The sequence below is a fragment of the Gymnoscopelus microlampas genome (genome assembly GCF_963454915.1).
Source record: "Gymnoscopelus microlampas genome assembly, chromosome: 4".
In the NCBI taxonomy this organism is placed as follows: Eukaryota; Metazoa; Chordata; class Actinopteri; order Myctophiformes; family Myctophidae; genus Gymnoscopelus; species Gymnoscopelus microlampas.
The window spans coordinates 635,001-652,500 of record NC_139941.1 but is presented as its reverse complement, the minus strand read 5'-3'; the positions used below and the strand labels follow the sequence as shown (position 1 = coordinate 652,500).

At 42.1% G+C, this 17,500-nt stretch overlaps 1 protein-coding gene across 5 annotated transcripts in view; it reads right to left on the bottom strand.

The window, feature by feature from the left end:
* Positions 1-17,500, bottom strand: part of LOC311044423 (dematin-like) — a 71,058-nt gene that overhangs the window by 42,899 nt on the left and 10,659 nt on the right. The gene's annotated exons all lie outside the window — the stretch shown is intronic.

Sequence of the window (17,500 nt, the reverse complement as noted above, 5' to 3'; positions counted from 1 at the left end):
GTAGATCTGCTATTTTTGAAAAATCATAAAAATGTGTGCAAATATTTGAATATATATATATGCTTAAAGCGAACATACAGTATGTAACTCAAACCTTTGCTTCTGGGGGTCCCTGGAACAAAATATTTTGAGATGGGGGTCCGTGGCCAAATAAATAATCATTTTGGGGGTTGACATGAACAAGTTTGAGAATTTGGAATTATGCAATTCCCATAGGCAAATCTTAGATCACGTCATATAAGAACATGTACTCATATGGATATGAAGCATAAACTGACGGTGAAAAAGTACTAATTTATCGAAAGCGTAAGAAAATATTATTGTTTTCTCCAAACGCATATAAGTAATATCAAATGTAACTCAATATCACAAACAACACATTACATTACATCCTATAATACATTTCTAAACCCAAAACCCCCCAAGAAAACCTGCCACTGTGTGGGACTAAACACAAAAACAACATATCAATGTCACTAACAAGACACGCCACAACGTGCAGAATTACTACGCGCAGTCTGTAGGCCACTTCATACTGCTCAGCACACATCTGCCCCCTCGCAGCATAATTAATTGCGGCCAACACAAACTCACAACATTACAGTCGGCCATGTTGTTCCTTAGCGTCATCGCCGACCACCGCCCAACGAGACCCAAGTGAGGTCAGACAACACACTCCATATTTGGGCATAGCTCCATTGGGAACATCTCCTATTATGGCTTTATATATTATAGAGACCAACAAACACAAAGCACCACGCAGCGGATAGGGGGGAGGGGCGCGCAGCGCCCCGACCCTCTAGTTACATTACATTACAGTCATTTAGCAGACACTTTTATCCAAAGTGACTTACAATAAGTGCATTCAACATAGGTAGGGAACGAAACTACTAATCACCAGAAGTCTTAAGTGCATTTTCTGCAAAAACAAGCAACCAAGAGTATACCTAGTGCTAAGGTAAAAGTGCAATATATCAGCTACCTACTTTCTTAAACAGATGAGACAAAATAGCAAAATCAAATGAGCAAGAGCTAAAACAAATAAGTGTATCGACTAAACAAGATCCAATAAAACAATAAAACAAGAGTTCGTACAACTAGTTAACAACAAGTAGGCCAGGCAAAGAGGAAGGGTAGTGTTTCCTGAAGAGGTGGGTTTTCAACACAGAGTCACATACCTGACAAAATCGCCAGGGTTTATCTTTGGAACACAGTTCTTACTGTATATGACGCGATTTAAGATTTCTTGATGGGAATTCCAATACAAAAACTAACACGGTGACAAACACTGCAAACGTTATGCTATACGTCTTTAAATGAATACATGTGTAATCTATGTATCCTACAAGACCTACATCACCCCCTCCCCCCATAATATACACACACACGCACGCACGCACACACGCACGCATGTGCGCACGCACACACACATATACACACACACAAACACACACACACACACACACACACACACACACACACACACACACACACACACACACACACTATTGATCCCTGGTAGGTGTATGGTGTCATGGTGCTTGTGAATAATTGACAGGTTAATGTGTGTGTGTGTGTGTGTGTGTGTGTGTGTGTGTGTGTGTGTGTGTGTGTGTGTGTGTGTGTGTGTGTGTGTGTGTGTGTGTGTGTGTGTGTGTGTGTCTCTGGAGGGAGATCTATAACATTTTAATGGTTGCTGCCGAGTTGATCAATAAGATACAGATATTAGATATCATACCCAAACCGTCTCCCGCGGCAACATCACATCCTCATACAAGGACCATTTCCAACACAAACAGCTCCTGTCCAGTACGGGTCATGCTGCTACAGTAGGTCTGTCACAATCATTACATAATTGCCTAATTGCAATTATTTGAGATAATCACAATTATTTTGCATGATTGTCATAATTGTTTCCCTTTATCCGTATATATGTATCTGTTGAAAAATGGTCAGACACGTTCAGACATTTTAAAAAATAGCAGATCCACAAGCGCACAATGTCGCGAGGCATCACATTGTGAGCTTGCAGATCAGCTATTTCCGCTAGATAAAACAACATTTGTATATAAGTATAAATGTATTAAATATGGCCTGTTTTAGCTTTAGTACATTTATTTTAGATTTTGTTTGTTTACAAAGCCTAAAAGAAAAAACTGAAATGTATTTTTTATTAATATGTTCAATGCCAAAAACACAATTAAATCGTCACAACCAGGGTGACAACAACAGTTAATCCAACTAATAGCAGATTGAAAAGCTCTCAATGTGTCACTGTGTGAATGCTAGAATACTATTCAGGATCACATGAAAGGATACAAAATGAAAAGCAATCAAAAATAGTCATCTTAAATCTGAGAGAACTCCCTCACTCATTCAATTACCTGTACATTGATCGGATGTTTGATATGAAGCCTCCATCATGGTTGTTAAGCGGGGAAAAAAACTCATGCATTGTGAATGGAATCATGTGTTGCCTGGCAACAATAACCTATCCATAAATATCACGTCTATTTAAAGAAGGAGTGTTAACTCAGGACTTTGCTGTGCAGCTATTTGGGAGCATGGTGACCTGTGTGTGCGACTGTGCGTGCACCCATGCACACACATGTGAGCATGTCATTATAGTTTTTTTATTTTATTTCAGCCGTCCCTTCCCGTTTGCATGCGAGCATGCACACACATGCACACGCAAGCCAGCATGCGTGTGCGTAGTTGCTTATTTAGGCTTCCTTCCTCATGTTGTTTGAACCATGTCAAGGACCTCCAAATTAATATGTGTTTGACCACTGAATACCATCTGAAAATATTTTGTACCAGGGAGGAACTCAGTGTTGTGTTCTAGGTTTTTTCGGAGGATATACACTACGATACGATGCGCGTGGTCGTGGGTATACGCTCTCGCGTTTTCAATGGATGAATGGTTATTAGACTGTATACGCTTCTTAATCTGGACTGTGTACGGCGTATACAGAGTATGACGGTAGAACACACCACTGCAGGGACTCCCATACAAAATCTGTGTTATTCCAAACATTTCACATTTATTTCAAGATTATTTAGAAAATACGTGTTGATGTATTTAGGGTTCAAGTGGTAAAACCAGTCGCTTCTTTTGTGCTCGTCTTCGTAGACCTGGCCGCTTGTTTTTCTTGAAAGATCTGGCAACACTGACCACAGACCACCCACACTGCTCAGCCAGAACCCGGCTTTGCTACAATGTGTTGTGTTGTTGACAGTCAAACTAAAGGAGGTCAGGTACAAACATTCTTCTATGTTGTTGAAAGGTCACAACAAATCACAGAGGTTGTTCATTTGTCCGCCTGTCCTCCCAGCTCACATTAGCTTCAATAGAACTGGCTCCAGTTCCGACCAAGTCGACTCGCGGTACGGTGCTGCTGTTTTTCTCATCTCCTTCGATTTTAACCCATTAAGACCCGAGGCTGATAGTTCTCAAACTTTTTTTCGTGCCAAGGTCCCCCAAAATTATATGTATTTGGCCAAGGACCCCCCCCCCCCCCCACCCCATCTGAAAATGTTTTGTGCCAGGACCCCCAGAAGAGAAGATTTGTGTTTAAACATTTCAAAATTGTTCAAATATTTTCAAACACTTTCAAGATTTTTCAGAAATCTTTCAAAAATATAGCAGATGTACAAGCTCACAGCGTGGCACGACGCGCTGTGAGCTTGTACATCTGCTATGTTTGAGAACCACTGTTCTAAATCCTAAGAGTTTTCTTAAAAACTTTTAATGGGATAAAATGCTTAATTTATACAGTTGCACAACGGTGTCTCGCATTCCACGTCTGCCTGACGTTTCTTCCAGTTAAGGGGGAGTTTTTCGTTGCCACTGTCGCAAAATTGCTTGCTCAGGGTGGGACTGTGGGGTCTCTACTCTACATGTAAAGTGTCTTGAGACAACTTGTTGTGATTTGACACTTTAATAAAATTGAATTGAAATTGAATTGAATCACATCACCAATATTTATGATCAGAAAATGAAATTGACTTTGTTACTAACTGTGGCTAGATGCTGTTGCTATAGGTTTACACGTAAGGTAACCTATTAGGAGCTATTGGCACTCATCAGAATACCTCTCAGCCATTCACAGTGAGGTAAGTATATGTTGACATCTGAGTTAGCCAATCACAGTGATGTAAGTACTGTATATGTTGACATGAGTCAGATGAAAGTGAGTTTTATGTGACTCAGGTTAGCACAGCTAACTCCTACACTGTCTCTCTCTCAGCTGTCTGACTCTCTGTCTCTCCTACACTGTCTCTCTCTCAGCTGTCTGACTCTCTGTCTCTTCTACACTGTCTCTCTCAGCTGTCTGACTCTGTCTCTCTCTCAGCTGTCTGCATGACTCTATGTCTCTCGTACACTGTCTCTCTCTCAGCTGTCTGACTCTTTGTCTCTCCTATAATGTCTCTCTCTCAGGTGTCTGACTCTCTGTCTCTCCTACACTGTCTCTCTCTCAGCTGTCTGACTCTCTGTCTCTCCTACGCTGTCTCTCTCTCAGCTGTCTGACTCTCTGTCTCTCCTACACTGTCTCTCTCTCTCTCAGCTGTCCTACTGTCTGTCTCTCCTACACTGTCTCTCTCTCAGCTGTCTGACTCTCTGTCTCTCCTACACTGTCTTTCTCTCAGCTGTCTGCATGACTCTATGTCGAGAGAGAGAGAGAGAGAGAGAGAGACACCGAGAGAGACAGAGAGTAAGGGTTTCTGCAGGGAAAGATTTTGGCCCTGCGTGTCCGTGGCAAAATTGTGCAATTTTAGTAGGGTAAAACAGCGTTGGCAAGCAGTGGGTGTAATTAATTGTCATCATAAAATTTCATTGGGAGGAAAAAAGGGTTATAAATAATTGGTTACTCTAATTTTCTGGAAACAAAAAAATTAAATGAAAGCACAGGTCTCCGCCAGATCAGGTAGGTTAGTGTGGGCCAGCAATGTTCGGAATGCGCCAATAAGGCTGGAATGTGAAAAATTGGACGCATCGGATCGGACAGATCCGTCTTGATCACTTGACTAAAGAGATAATATGTAGCGATTTGCATGATGTCTCGACAACATTTGTAGGAGTAACACATTTTTTTTGTGCAAAAATCGGGCTCCTGGTGGCGCTATAAAAGGGCAATGTTGAAAGGGTGGCATTTGTTCCTCCACATAGCGCAAATGTGCGTGCAAAGTTTCATCGCAATCGGACGCTGCGTTCATGATTTGCGGCATTTTGTTCAAAACGGGCCACTCCTGCAAACTTTAGATGTTAATCTTAGCCAATCAGGATGGATCAGTCTTGATCACATGACTATAGAGATCATGTGTACTGATTTGTGTGAAATGTGGATAAAATCTGAAGGAGTAATATCCAAAAATGTGTTTTGCAAAAATCGGCCTCCTGGTGGCGCTATAATTGGGCAATGTTGAAAGGGTGGCATTTTTTCTCAACGTTTTCTGCACGCGAACCTGCGTGCAAAGTTTTACCGCAATCGGACGCTGCGTTAATGATTTGCAGCATTTTGTTCAAAGCGGGCCACTCCTGCAAACTTAAGAAATATGAAAAATCAAGCAGATCCGTCTTGATCACATGACTAATAGAGATCATGTGTAACGATTTGTGTGAAATTTGGATGAAATCTGAATGAGTAATATTAAAAAATGGTTTTACATAAGTCGGCCTCCTGGTGGCGCTATAAAAGGCAGATGTGAAAAATGCAGGGCAAAGGTTTTTCCTTGGCCTCTAGGGAGTGCACATACAAAGTTTTACACAGATCGGTGCAGTTATAGGTAAATCTGCCTAATATAGCGCCACCATGAGGTTGATTTGAAAATGTTCAAGTGGCATTTCTTCCTCGGCCTAGTGGGAATGTGCGTGCAAAATTGCATGGAAATTGCACGCTGTGTACATGATTTGAGGCATTTTGTTCAAAACGGAGCACTCCTGCGAACTTTGGAAGCCATTATTAGCCAATCAGGATGGAATATAAAAAATCTGAAAGACCCGTTTTGTTTAATGACTATAGAGACACTGTGTACCGATTTGCATGATTTTTTGACACAATCTGTAGGAGTACTGTTAAAAAAAAAGTGTTTTGCAAAAAGCGACCTCCTGGTGGCGCTATAACAGGCCCATTAATTTTTTTGGGGGCAGAGGTTCTGAATTGGCATCCAGGGAGTGTGTGTACACAGTTTCGCAAGCCAACGGTGCCGGAGATTAGCTGGGCATAGAGACAAACGGACGGACGGACGGCTGGCGGAGACAATAAATTAATTAAATGTGTGAGTATTGGTGGTTTATTTAAGAGTGGAGATAGAACATAGGAATGCTGGAGCATATTTGTAGGTTGCTAGGTTACAAAGCAGAGCTAACCAATCAGCTGACAGGAGTGTGGGAGACAGACCACACACACACACACACACACACACACACACACACACACACACACACACACACACACACACACACACACACACACACACACACACACACACACACACACACACACACACACACACACACACACACACACACACGCATGCACACACACACGATTGAATGAAGCCTCTGGTTCTCACTGGTATAATAAAACTCATCATGGCGTTCATAACTTTACTATTGTGTTATATGTGAGGCTTTACACACACACACACACACACACACACACACACACACACACACACACTTTTGTCTGCAAAACAGAGGAGTTTCACATCAGATCAGAGAGAGAGACAGCGAGAGAGAGAGAGAGAGAGAGAGGGGCAGAGAGACAGAGAGAGAGACAGCGAGAGAGAGAGCGAGAGAGAGAGAGAGAGAGAGAGAGAGAGAGAGAGAGAGGCAGAGAGACAGCGAGAGAGAGAGAGAGAGAGAGAAGAGAGAGAGAGAGAGAGAGAGAGAGAGAGAGAGAGAGAGAGAGAGAGAGAGAGAGAGAAACAGAGAGACAGGGAGAGAGAGAGACACTGAGAGAGACAGAGAGAGTAGGGTTTTCTGCAGGGAAAAAGTTGATGTGATGCTGGAAAACACAACTACATGTTAGTCACATTTATTCAACATTGTGTTTAGCTTTGTACCAGTGTTGATTTTAAATTTAAGTCCAGTTTCAATCGCCCTTGTTAGTTTTTATCATATTTAGTCAACCTCATTCTGTTTTATTTAGTTTCGTTTTTTAAGTTATTTAGTAAGTTTTAGTGGACTAAAAGTCGAGCATTTTAGTCTTTATCTTAGTCCAACAAAACATTACGTATTTAGTTTAGTTTCAGTCAACAAACGCAGTTTACATTTTAGTCTAGTTTTAGTCAATGATACTGTACATCTTTTAGTCTACTCCATTCCATGCAAACTTGGCATTTTGATTTTTACCACACTGATCCCAGTACAACCCAACACTAAACACCTGGTTATAATATAGAACCAACCCACACTGATCCCAGTACACAGCCAACACCTGGTTATAGAACATGGGTCTTCAACAGGGGGTCCGGGACCACTAGGTGGTCCTTAGATTTACAATAGGAGGGCCACCAAATGTTTGTGTGATAGGATTTATTTTATTTTACATTAACCACTTGAACCCTAGCATCATTATTCTGAGGGGAACATTTGCCAAAAATAGCAGATCAACAAGCTCCCTATTTTCGGCAGAAGAGATTTGGTGTACAGGGAAAAAAGAATGAACCAAGTACAGAGCCAAAGGTCAAGTTTACTAAGTACTAAGTTGAGGGTTTAAGTGGTACATTTATGCAAATCAACATATTAATAGAAAATATAATGTGTAAACAAACAAACGAACATCATGAATTTACACATCACTGATGATAGTGCTGTCAAATAAGTCTTATGAAGCTATCTATGAAATCTATGAAAAAGTTTAATCTGCAAAAGGTTATACAATATGTAGTGGGGGTCCCTGCTTCATCTCTCTGACAGCTAAGGGGTCCTTGGCCTGAAAAACGTTGAAGATCCCAGGTATAGAACCAATACCACACTGAAAAATAAATAAAAATAAATAGCCGCCCATATTACAGTAAAGGCATCTGCTATTATATTTATTTTTGTAATATCCAATATATTATGTAGCCTATAGGATTATATCCCCATAATATTATTCATATTATTTTCGCAATTGAGTTGGACGAGAAGCGCATGCAGGGTGGTAACCGTTTATCGCCCCAAATCACACTCGCCCCCATTTGTTTCACGGACGAGTGTGTTTTGGGACGAGCGTTCTTATATTCCATTCCAACAGTTGAATGGACAAAGAAACACAGAGACAGGGGGAGAGAGAGAGACACTGAGAGAGACAGAGAGAGAGAGAGAGAGAGAGAGAGAGAGAGAGAGAGAGAGAGAGAGAGAGAGAGAGAGAGAGAGGGGCCGACAGTAAATCTGACTAAAACTTAAGGTATGATATTCCAAAAAAGACATATAGCCTTCAGCACCAACAATTCTTATAAAATACGACTGCACTAGAACATGCCAAAAAGTAGACCTGACTTGGCCTAAACATCAGCAGCACAGGTAGCTAAGGTAGTAAACGACATGAGAGACAAGGCAAGAAGGGCTTTCTATTTCTGCAAAACAAACAACAAGTTAGACGTCCCAATAAAAATCTGGCAAAAAAATACTAGACTCTGTTATAGAACCCATTTCCCTCTATGGTTGCAAGGTCTGGGATCCCACTTGCCAATGAAGAACTTGAAAAATGGGAAAAACACCAAATCGAGACTTCATGGCGAATTCAGCAAATCCATTCTCCAAGTCCAACGGAAAACAACAAACAGTGCATGCAGAGCAGAATTAGGATCAGACCCTTCCTCACCAACGAGTCAGCCCAGCTCCTTATCCAGACATCAGTCATATCAAAACTTGACTATTGTAACTCTCTTTACTGGCCTATTATTGTAACTCTCCTTACTGGCCTCCCGGCAAGTGCAGTTAAGCCTCTCCAAATGATCCAGAATGCCGCAGCAGCACGCTTGGTCTTCAACCATCCACAATGTTCACATGTCTCCCCCTTCTCCGCTCCCTCCATTGGCTCCCAGTTACTGCCCGCACAGAGTACAAAACACTGACTTGGCCTACAAAGCAACCAAAGGTATGGCACCTCCATATCTTCAAAACCTGATCCAACCCTACAACCCCTCCCACTCTCTCAGATCAGCTAACACAAGAAGGCTGTCAGAACCTTCGCTAAAACATCCGGGATAACGCTCCACACGTCCCAGACTCTTCTCCCTTCTGGCTCCGAAACTATGGAAAGAACTTCCCATTGCAGTTAGAACTGCAGACTCACTCCCAATCTTCTGCCTTAATCTGAAGACTCACCTCTTCAGACTCCACCTCAGCCTGTAGCACTTGCTCTAGCCTTGACGACCTTGCAGTCTTATGCAAAGGCTAAAATGTAACTTAGACAGCATGTTATGTAGACAGATGCCAGGTCATTCTTGACCTGGCATCCTATAGTGTGTATAGTTTCAATGTACAGGCTGATGATTATTGGTTTACATATGTATTATTTTATTAGATTACTATTTCTATGCATTTGATGTATTATCTTGTGTCCTTGCTTACTGTAAATCGCTCTGGATTAACAGCGTCTGCTAAATGCCTAAATTGTAAATTAGGATGATACCCACTAATTATCTAAATCAAAAAGAGAGCATTGAAATGAAGGAAAGTGACCCAGACACGCTCCATAACAAGGCCCTCACATACAGTGAAACCCTAGAGAGATGTCCCCTCATGGCCAGTTAGTTCTGGGATGAACACCAGACGGAAAACCTACTGGACTAGACCAAATGATAAGATAACCAAAAAAAAGCAACCCAAAACCAGAGCAAAATGGAATGCTATTTAGCTCTAAACAGAGAATACACAGTGAAAGAATATCTGAGCACTGTGACTGATCCAAAACTAAGGAAAGCCTTGACTATGTACAGAATCAGTAAACACAGTTCATCGAGAAAGGCAAGCCAAGCCATAGGCAGACCTGGCTCCCAAGAGAAGACAGACAAAATCGAACAGATAGTGATCACATGACTATAGAGATACTGTGTACCGATTCGGCGAAAATCGGCCTCCTGGTGGCGTTATAACAGGCAGATCAGAAGAATTTGGGGGTGCGTGTGCATGCACAGTTTTGCTTCAATCGGGCCAACAGTGCCAGAGATATGCTGTTCACAGACCGACGGACGGATGGACGGACACACGGACGGATGGACGGACGGACGGACGCAAAACATAGTCTCGACAATGACAAAAAACTCCCATATCTACTGGGTTAAGTACAACAATGTGCAAACACAGCAGCAAGATTCGTGAGCTGTTGTGACAGGAGATGGATGTAATGGAATATAACCACCTTAAGGACTACTAATTTACACCAAGTGATCTCTGTACATAGAAATACTGTCCATACAAACAGAGAAACTACCTTTAAATACATTAGAAAAATGTGCTGCTATTTGTCCCAAAGTTTTCGTACCAAGCGAATGCAAAACATTGAAATACTGCTGCTGTCATTAGTTTCAAAGATTTATCCCAAGCTAACCTCTCCTATGTGGATATAGAACTATTTCTGACAGCAATGTAAACACATTTCTTTAATCCCAGTCTGTACATGTACAATAAATGTGTTTCAATACTGTAGGTCTAAATGTATGTGTACTAATGTTCAATTTCAAGTGTTTTTTTAATAGATGTTTCGGTTCAATAAGGCATTTGAACCAAAACATTTAATCAAACTACAGAACAAAAACACAACAATGTGCAAAACTATTGTTTGTTAAATAAATACAATAAAACGATGTATGTTTAATATTATAGTAGCATGTACAGTATGTAAAATGCTGGCAGCAGAGCCAGTCACAGTAGAAATCACAAGACACACAGTCAGTTACTGCAAGCTGTGTTATCACCTCACTGAACCTGTGCATGTGTCTGTGGGTACGTGCCAGTGTTTGCGTGTTGTGTGTGTGTGTGTGTGTGTGTGTGTGTGTGTGTGTGTGTGTGTGTGTGTGTGTGTGTGCGCGTGTGCGTGCATGTGTGTGCATGCATGCATGTGAGTGAGTGTACTTTCGGCATTCTGTTATCGCTGCCTGCAGGGCTCTGACCACACCCATTCACACTGTCATTCTGAACTGTCATTGGCTGACGTGTCATCGGGGTCACTTCCTGGTTCTATACCAGCTGAAGTGAATGTAAAAAATGTCATTGTGTACGTCACTGATTTGGTCTGTGTTATGTATCTATTAATTCAGATACAGTGTTTTGTATCTATTCACTAGATACAGTGTTATGTATCTATTCATTTAGATACAGTGTTATGTATCTATTAATTTAAAAACAGTGTTTTGTATCTATACATTATACAGTGTTATGTATATCTATACATTAGATACATGTGTTAAGTATCTATTAATTTAGAAACATTGTTTTGTATCTACTCATTCATTAGATATAGCATATAGTACACCATTGGCACAGGGATGAGTAATCACTGGCACTGTTTGCCGAACATCCAGTTAAAACCGGGAAAGCCTCTGTGTGATTTTAGATTTTAGCGTTGGCTATTCAAAAATAGCAGATGTACAAGCTCACAGAGCGTCACTTTGTGCTGTGCTGTGAGTGAGCTTGTAAATCTGCTGTTATTGAAACTTTTTGAAAGTTTTTGAACATGTATTTATTGCCACAAAAAAAAACAGATGGGGGTCCACCAAATACATATAATTTTGGGGGTCCTTGGCACGAAAAGGTTCTACTGATTTAGAAGGCATCTGTAGAATCAGCCAGGTCTTAATGGGTTATAAGTGTCACTTTGAGAATAAACATGGGGTCTATCCAAGACCAAGCAGACAAGACAATGTCAATCAAACATGCTGTGTCCAGGTATGCGACCTCTGACCTTGGACTGATGAATAAGATGGGGTCGGAGTCTAACCCCAAAACAAACACACAAACAAACAAAAACAGGCTGTGATGTGTATAACTTTATTTTGACGTATCATTTTATTTTGACGTGGTGTCATCGTTAAACTTACTGACTATCAAGTAAATCAAAACATGGTACTTCAGAAAGGTTTCCGACCCCTGGCATAGAGTAACATTTTTATGTTTGTATGTTTAAGATGTTTACAGCAGTAGGAAAGCTGAGCGGGAGACAGCGTAGGAGAGACAGACAGTAGGAGAGCTGAGAGAGAGACAGTGTAGGAGACAAACAGTAAGACAGCTGAGAGGGAGACAGTGTAGCAGAGACAAACAGTAGGACAGCTGAGAGGGAGACAGTGTAGCAGAGACAAACAGTAGGACAGCTGAGAGGGAGACAGTGTAGCAGAGACAAACAGTAGGACAGCTGAGGGAGAGATATTGTAGGAGAGACAAACAGTAGGACAGCTGAGGGAGAGACAGTGTAGGAGAGACAGACAGTAGGACAGCTGAGAGGGAGACAGTGTAGGAGAGAGACAGACAGTAGGACAGCTGAGGGAGAGACAGTGTAGGAGAGACAGACAGTAAGTCATCTGAGAGGGAGAGACAGTGTAGGAGAGAGGCAGTAAGAAAGCTGAGGGAGAGACAGACAGTATGACAGCTGAGAGGGAGACAGTGTAGGAGAGACAGACAGTAGGACAGCTGAGAGACAGACAGTGTAGGAGAGACAGACAGTAGGACAGCTGAGAGGGAGACAGTGTAGGAGAGACAGACAGTAGGAAAGCTGAGAGAGACGGTGTAGGAGACACAGATAGGGCGGCAGTGGCTCAGGGGTAGAGTGGCCGGGTAGAGTGAACTGGAAACCGCAAGGTTTCCAGTTCGATCCCGGGCTGGGGCGCTCCCCCAGAGTTACTGTCGAAGTGTCCTTGAGCAAGACGCTGAACCCCTAATTGCTCCCGATGAGCAGGTAGGGGCCTTGCATGGTTTCCTCCGCCATCGGTGTATGAATGTGTGTGTGAATTGGTGAATGGCACAATCAATGTAAAGCGCTTTTTACCATTTTTGACCATTTAGTAGGACAGCTGAGAGGGACACATTGTAGGAGAAACAGGCAGTAGGAAAGCTTAGAGGGAGACAGTGTAGGAGAGACAGACAGTAGGACAGCTGAGAGAGAGACAGTGTAGGAGAGACAGACAGTAGGACAGCTGAGAGGGAGACAGTGTAGGAGAGACAGACAGTAGGACAGCTGAGAGGGAGACAGTGTAGGAGAGACAGACAGTAGGACAGCTGAGAGAGAGAGATACAGACAGTGTATGAGAGACAGACAGTAGGACAGCTGAGAGAGAGAGACAGTGTAGGAGAGACAGACAGTAGGACAGCTGAGAGAGAGACAGCCAGTAGAACAGCTGAGAGAGAGACAGTGTAGGAGAGACAGACAGCCAATCAGGACACATGGATATCCATTAGGGGCAATATTGCCAGATTTTGTGAGATAAACAAGCAACCAGGTCTATGAAAACAAGCCCAAAATAAGCAACCAGGGCAGGTCAGTCTGACAGTCAAACTGTCAAGGACCCCTAAATTAATATGTATTTGGCCACGGAACCCCTTTTTCGTTGCCACTGTCGCAAAATTGCTTGCTCAGGGTGGGACTGTCCGGTCTCTGCTGTACATGTAAAGTGTCTTAAGACAACTTGTTGTGATTTGACACTTTAATAAAATTGAATTGAAACAGAAAATATTTTGTGCCAGGGACCCAACCCCATACATGATTTGTGTTGTTAAAATGTAAAGTGATTTACATTTTTTTCAAGATTGTTTGAAATCAGCAGATCTACAAGCTCGTAGATCTGCTAGTTTCAAATAGAGCACAGAAGTCTGACGTAATTTACACATCCTACCTGGGTCGCGTTTTTTCCCCCCCGTTCTGAATTCCCATAGACGTGTTTAATATCGCGTCAAATAAGAACTGTGTTCCAAAAATAAACAAATGACCCCGGCGGTTTTACTCTTATGGATATGAACCATCAACTGACGGTGAAAAAACGCTAATGTTACTTCCGACGAATTAGTAAAAATTTTGCCAGAAACAGACTGTTTCAAATATGAGTGACTGACTATCATATACGATACAGAGCCACCTCCCTGACAATATCGCCGAGACAGTTTGTTTATTTTTGGACCACAATTCTTATATCAGACGATTCTAAGATGACCCAATGTTATTCTCCATAGCGAAATTACTTTACGAACCAGGGGATGGACGAGTGAAGTCAGGACTTCTGTACTCTTTAGCCGATGTATATAGGGGTTAGAGTGGTTAAAGTGAAGCAAGCCCAAATAAGCAACTACACAACAAGTAAAAAAAACACAACGTCCAATATTTACAAGCGACTTGTAGGAGAGACAGGCAGTCTCTAAATGCCTAAATTGTACAGAAAAACAAGCCCAACGTCACTTATAATAAGCAGACATGGCAACAATATCCAGTGGTTGTGTCCAGCAGAAAGGCTGATCGTAGCTGCCTGCTTTGTTCATAAACTGTCTAACAATGACCCTCAGTGGATGTTTACCACTGAGGGTCTATCATATACGATACAGAGTGATACATGTGTACAGCCGAGCTGCACTACTGGCATTACGGCCGCCGGAGCCGAACACAACGGCGGGCCACGTCCACTTGCCGGTGTTGGATGACATACCCGTGGAACTGATCCGAGGAAAGAGGAGGAGGAGACGAGGAAAAAGAGGGGGAATTCGAAACCGTTTACGGAGGAGATTCACCCGCCCCCCGCTCCCCTTTATCGTTCTGGCCAACGTGCGATCCTTGGATAATAAAATCAGCACGATAAGAACATACACAAGGTACAGCTACGAATTTCGTGAGGCATCACTGTTATGTTTCACTGAAAGCTGGTTAAAACCATCAAAACTAGACTCACTCTATGAGGTCCCCGGATTCACTCTGGTGCGACTGGACAGAGGTGGAGGGAGTGGTTACGGTGGAGTATGTGTGTACATTAATGATCTCTGGTGTCGATCCCATTCCGTCAAACTCGGGATATGCGACGATCCCAACGTGGAAATCCTGGGCATGACTTTAAGACCGTTCTATCTCCCCCGCGAATTTGGGTGCATTCTACTGTTCATAGTCTATGTGCCTCCTAAAGGGCCAGGAAGAGCAGCACAGGCAGCAAAAACCATTGCTGACTGTGTACATGGACTACAACTACAGTACCCAGAGGCACCAGCAATCGTACTTGGAGACTTGAACCAGTGTTATCTAGACACTGTGTTGCCAGGATTTGTACAGTATGTCAAGGATGCGACTAGGAAAAATAACATTCTGGACAAGTGTTATGTGAACATTCCAGATGCATATGTTGCCAAGGTAGGCCCGCCTATATTGACCTCTGACCATAATGTTGTGTACATGACTCCAGTTTATAAGTCAAAACTGAAGAGAGGAAAGGTGGAGAAGAAAGTAGTTAGGACATGGACAAATGAAAGCAAGGAACAACTAAAAGCATGCCTGGACTGTACAGATTGGGACACTTTTAGAGATGGTTCATTGGACGAAATAACCACAGTTACAAATGATTACATTAATTTTTGTGTACAGCTGGTTGTTCCTACAAAGGAAATTAAAATCTATCCGAACAATAAAACATATGTGACCAAGGACATAAAGAATATAATAAATGAAAGGAAAACAGCCTTCATAAGCAAAGATTTCGGTGCACTCAAATTGACAGAAAATAAGCTAAAAACGAAAATGAGGCAGGCAAAATTGGCACATAGACAGCACCTAGAGGATGCGTTCAAAGCTAAAAATCACAAAAAGGCGTGGGATACTATGAAATCCATGACAGGAATGTCAGCCCCAACCAAACCTATTGTGACAGACAATGAACTTGGCTTTGCCAATGACCTAAATACTTTCTATGCCAGATTCGAATCATTGGGCGATTCCTCTAAGTGCACTGAAATACTTAAGGCTGTAACACCTGCCCCCTCAGACAGAATTGTCATCACTGAAGAGGATGTCAGGAAAGTGTTTCGGTGTACTAACACAAGGAAAGCTAATGGGCCGGACGAGTGCAGTGCTTTTCTCCTCAAAAACTTTGCATCCGAGTTGGCTCCTGTGTGGCAACCAATATTTCAAACCTCTGTAGACACACATATAATTCCTCTGTGTTGGAAAACCTCACACATAAAACCATTACCCAAAATCCAATGTCCAAAAGAACATAAGGATTATAGACCCATAGCTCTTACTTCAGTGACCATGAAATCACTGGAAAGAATACTGTTGCAACATCTTGTGAGTATAACTAAAGACAAATTTGACCCCTGTCAGTTTGCTTATAAGAAAGGTTGCGGTACAGAGGATGCGGTTGTCACACTGGTCCACTTCATTACAAAACACCTAGATAAGTCTAATAAGAATCATGCAAGGGTGCTGTTCTTAGACTTCTCTTCAGCCTTCAATACAATACAGTCTGATATTCTGGTGTCAAAGATCGTACAGTTGGAACTGAATCCATACTTAATTCACTGGTATGCTTCCTTCCTTACTAACAGAGTACAGAGGGTGAAAGTGAACAAAACCCTCTCCTCAGCATTAACCACTAATGTTGGTGCTCCCCAGGGTTGTGTAAGCTCAGCTGTATTGTTCACCCTTTATACTGACAGCTGTAGTACTGAGAAATGTCTGTCTGAATGTCGCACTGACAAGCCAGACCAATACATTCTAAAGTACTCTGATGATACAGTTTTGATTTCTCTTTTGGATAGTTCCAGTGATCCTGGACTGCACCAACACAGAGTAAATAAGGTGGTGGAATGGAGTGATAACAACGCTCTTATCATTAACACAAAAAAGACAGAAGAGATTGTTTTTGGTGCCCCACTAGAGATACACAGATCCCCTATTACTATTCATAGTGAACAGATCAACCAGGTATGTTCGTATACATACCTAGGAGTAGTAATAGACCACCTTTTGTCATGGAAAGACCAGATTGAATCAGTGGGTAAGAAGACAAAACAAAGAGTCTCCTTCGCCGTCTGAGATCTTTTGGTGCTAGTAGACAGATTCTTCTTTTGTTTTTCACTTCTGTTATTATGAGTGTCCTGCAGTACTGTAGTACCACCTGGTATGGATGTCTGTCTGTAGCTTTAAAGTCACAACTGCTGCAACAAGTGAACATTTGTTCAAAGATTGTTGGACAACCACTTCAGAGGCTCTATACATCTACGTATGATAACAGTATGATAAGGTTGGCAAGGAATATCACTTCAAACACTAGCCATGCTTTGTATGGAGAATATAGGTTGCTGCCTTCAGGAAGGAGATACAGTGTTCCTACATACAATAAGGTCAAACTGAAGAGGTCCTTTGTCCATCAGACGACATTGAGGCTTAATCAGGAGTTATAAGCCAGGGGTAGGCTGAGTGGTGGACATTGCTCTTGTCTTTGCATGTCTTTATGTATGTATTTGTATTTTGTTGTTTTCTTGTGTCATGTCAAATGTGTGTACTGTTATATGTTGCATACATGGCTGTTTCTGGGTCGCAAG